Source organism: Tamandua tetradactyla, chromosome 21, assembly GCF_023851605.1.
Source record: "Tamandua tetradactyla isolate mTamTet1 chromosome 21, mTamTet1.pri, whole genome shotgun sequence".
In the NCBI taxonomy this organism is placed as follows: Eukaryota; Metazoa; Chordata; class Mammalia; order Pilosa; family Myrmecophagidae; genus Tamandua; species Tamandua tetradactyla.
In genome coordinates, this window is record NC_135347.1 from 46,889,258 (window position 1) to 46,893,854 (window position 4,597).

The 4,597-nt window shown below is 38.4% G+C and overlaps 1 non-coding gene across 1 annotated transcript; it reads left to right on the forward strand.

Annotated features, from left to right (window-relative positions):
• The first annotated feature begins 452 nt into the window (after positions 1–452).
• LOC143665893 (U6 spliceosomal RNA) lies at positions 453–559 on the forward strand. Its single transcript, XR_013167286.1, has one exon. It is a non-coding gene; the product is annotated as a U6 spliceosomal RNA (small nuclear RNA).
• Positions 560–4,597: the final 4,038 nt, after the last annotated feature.

Here is a 4,597-nt window from a genome sequence, read left to right on the forward strand (position 1 = left end):
GGGCAACAATGTACTCTTTCTCACAATTCCGTGGCTTGGCTGGGCAGTTCCTCTGCTGGTTTTGCCTAGACTCACTCACATGGTGGCATTTTGCTGGAGGGATGCTAAGCTCGCCTGGCCCATCTTGCTTTCCCCACCTTGGCCTGGTCTAATTTTCCTGGGCTGCTCAAGCAAACACCATGCAATGGGTTGGGTCTGAGATTAAGAGAAAGTTCAAATCAGCGTGCCACAAAGTGAAGCTTTCTTCACAAGGACTGCTGTTCTGGGTGTGGCTGCCAGCTGTCCTTGCTCCTTGGCTTCTCTGACACGTGGTAATGCACATGGCAGCTTCTCTCCTCTCTTTTAGATTCCAATGAATTTCAGCTTCTTGCATGCCATGGCTAAATCTCCCATCTGCCTGAATTTCATCCATCTTATGAAGGACACCAGAAATAGGATAAGACCCAACCTGAGTGCTTGCTTCTACAACACATATATTAAAATTGAAATGACACAGAGAAGGTTATCATGCCCCCTGAGCAAGGATGGCATGGAAATTTGTGAAGCCTTCCATATTTTTGATCCTGCGACCCTGTTATACAAAGACTTGAAAGAACTGAAAGCAAGGACATGAATAGGCATTTGCACACTGGTGTTTATGGTGGCTTTTTTAATGATTTGCAATGGATGGTGGTGGCCTAAGGGCACATTCACTGATGAAAGAAAGGGTGAAATATGGTGTAAAAATATATATGATAGAATAATGAGCAACTACAGGAAGGACTGAAGTCTGTGACATGCAACATTGAGAATGAAACCTCGGGACATTATGTTGAGTGAAATAAGCCATAAAAAATGGACAAATAATGTACAGTATCACTAATATAAACTGAATAGAATGAGAAAACTCTGAGAAATAAATTCAAGTGTATAGATTATCAAGAGATAGAAACTGGGCAGAGATCAGGCAATCAATAATTAAGGGGTACTGCATGTTCAAAGTAGTCTCATTGAAAAGTTTCCTAGACTGTAAGCTCTTATGATAGTCACATCTATTCCTGAGTTTTAATGGCTATTTCTAAATTCTGAGGTACTGTGCTCTTTTTGTATAACTTGGTAGTTCCCTAGAATATTGGATATCTTTGGGACACTTGAGAATCAAAATTAGAGTTCTGCAGCTCTGAAAGTCAGTACTAATCCATGCAGCAACTGTTAAAGAAGCTGAAAAAGAGACCAGATTGCAATTAGAGATAGGTATGCAATTGACCTGGTTAGGACTAAGGTAAATCAGAATACAGGGTAAAGGATAATATTGTCCATGTTTTAAAACTTCAACCTCTGTGGGAGGCCAAAGGAAGAGATGCTCTTTGGTATAAATTTTTAATTTTCTGTAACACACTAATTTAACCTGTATGGACAGTTTATTTGAACAACCTAACTACATGGAACCTAGAACATGGAACGAGAGCTTATTATTCTGTAGAGATTAATGTAAAACCTGGATATATTTCAGAGAATGTGGGGCAGAAAAACAAAATTTGCAAAGTTCCCTTGAGGGACTGTGGGAAAATATGAATCTTTTATACTTCCTCACTTGGAGAAATTCTGATATTTTCTGAGACATTAAGGACTCACAATTTAATAAGCCAAGCCCTTGATCTTGAGGCTTGCCCTTATGAAACTTATTTCTGTAATGGTGAAGCTAGACTTGCATGCAACTGTGCCCAAGAGTCACCCCCAGAGAGCCTCATTTGTTATTCAGATGTGGCCTCCCTATTTAAGCCAAATCTGCAAATAAACTCACTACCCTCCCCATTAAGTGGCACATGACTCCCAGGATATAAGTCCTCTTGGCAATGTGTGGCATGACTCCCATGGATGTGCCTGGCCCAGGCATCGTGGGATAGAGAAAGACTTCTTGAACAAAAGGGGAAAAATATGGAACAAAATAAAGTTTCAGTGGCTAAGAGATTTCAAATAGAGTCGAGAGATCATTCTGGAAGTTACTCATACAAACTCTTACCAGATATTTCTAACTACCATAGTAGGCCAGGCCCCAAACAACAGTATTCCTGAAAACCCTAGGGAGTGCCCTGGGCTCTATCTAGTCTTTATAAAAGTTTTTCTTAGTAAGTTTCATTTCTCAGAAACTTAAGTTTTCCAGATTAAGCCCATGGCCAGATAAATCCTGTGCTGGTTTGAAACTTGTGTACCCCAGAAAAGCCATGTTCTTTAAACTTCATATAAGATTGCTGAGTGGGATGTTCTTTATCGTTTCCATGGAGATGTGACCCACCCAATTGTGGATGGTAAGTTTTGATTGGGTGGTTTCCATGAAGATGTGTCTCTACCCATTCAAGGTTGGGTTTACTTACTGGAGCCCTTGAAAAGAGAACCATTTTGGAAGAAACATTAGAGCCCACACAGCCAGAGACCTTTGGAGATGAAGAAAGAAAATGCCCCTGGGGAAATCATTTGAAGAAGCCGGTAGACAAAGCTAGCAGACATCACCATGTGCCTTCCCAGCCGAGAGAGAAACCCCTAACATCATCAGCCCTTCCTTTGAAGTTAAGGTATCTTTCCCTGGATGCCTTAGTTTGCACATTTCTGTGGCCTTAGAACAGTAAACTTGCAACTTAATAAATTCTCTTTTTAAAACTTTTCCATTTCTGGTATAGTGAGTTCTAGCTGCTTTAGTAAACAAAAACAAGTCCTAATATCCAGAGGTACCAGTCTCTCCAAGAACAGCAATCATGTTCATTCCTGTGTCTCAAAAAGTCAACACCCCTTTGCAGCATGAAGAAGTTAAATTGTCATTATTAAGATATTCCTGAAGATTGAGAGAAAGCTCAATGAGAGGAAGGAGGTGTAACTGATAAATTAGAATTGAACAAATGACTCTCACTACCGACTCATTACACAGATATTTCTTTTTAGTGTCTAGTGTTTAGAATTGAAGAAGAAAATAGCTGAAGTTGTTGGACTACAATCCAGTAACCCTGATCTTTGATAATAATTGTATAACAATATTGGCAAAAAGAAGTCAGTTACCCATTTTTATACGGATCTACTTCTGGATGTTTTGTTTTATTCTAATATCTGTCAATACTACATGGTCTTAGTTAACCTACCTCTATTGTAAATCTTAAAATTGAGTATATTGCAATAAGAGAGAGGGTTAAGGCATATAGGATGCTTGGAGTTTTTTTTTTTCTTCTAACTTCATCTTTTGGAGTAATGTGGACATTCTATAAATGCTCATGGTGATAAATACGCAACTATGTGATGACATTGTGAGCCACTGATTGAATATTTTGCATAGATTATATGGATTGTATAGTGTGTGAAGATATCTCAAAAAATACATAAAATTTTGAAAACATAATAATAAAGGGCATGCTCCCTGAGTCACACCTTAACTGAAGCAACCACATGATAAGTTCCTACTTACAGTGGGTTCACACTTCCCGTGACACACAGCTCCAAACCATCACAGCCTATGTCTTTGTTTGCCAGGCTGCTACAACAAATACCACAGAAAAGTTTGGCTTAAACAACAGGAATTTGTTGTCTCACAGAGGCTAAAAGTCCAACATCAAGGAATTTGCAGGCCATTATTCTCCAGAATCTGTAGCATTCTTCTGGTGTCTCAATCTCTGCCTCTGTCACATGGCCATCTGTCTCTCCCGGTTTCTACCCATCTTGCTCAGTCATCCCTATATAAGGATCCCTATTGGGATGGATTAAGACCCATCCTCATTCAATTTGGCTTTACCTTATATATTAACATATTTGAAGATACTTATTACTAATGAGTGCTTGCACATGTCTTTTGTGGGGGACATGATTCAATCCCTAACAACCTCTCATCCTCAAGTAAGCTAGTGTGACCATCTTCCCCAGAAGGTGTCTTGGAGTTCTGAGAGGGAGAGAGCAAATGCTTTCTTGTGGTCTTGGCTACACAGTTCCCATGGTACCACCTTTGCCACATTCTACTGACCAAAGGAAGAATTGAAACTAGCCCAGGTCCAAAAAGGTAGAGAAATAGATTCCAACCCACGATGGGGACCACAGCAATGTTACATTTCAAAAGGGCATGCACAAAGAAAGACATTATTCATCGAGGGTAGTATTAAATCTCTATTAGAGCACAGAATAATCATGCAATTCCAGGTATGAAAATAATTTTGGTAAATATTTTAAAAATGCAAATTAATATGATTTGAATACTCATATAGCACAAGTTGAATTATAGATTTAATGTGCGCTAGAAAGTTTATTTGCCAAATCAGTGCTTACTTATGTCAATTAAAACACTGGTATCAACAAATTATTTTTATCAACTGTCAACATATCAAGAAATCATAGAATCCATTAGAGGAAATCTCCCTGAATTATATGTTCTATTGTTGTTTATTTTGTTCTCTTAATTTTGAAGCCACTAAATTCTCAACACTAAACAAGTTGACACATAGTGTGTACTGAATAAGCACAACAAATATAGTACCTTTTTTGTGAGTTTTTTGGGTTTTTTCTTTTTTTTGCCCTTTTGCTTGTTCTGAGATTTTTTGTTATTGTTTTGCTATGTTTTTTATTGTTTGTTGTTGGTTTGCTTGTA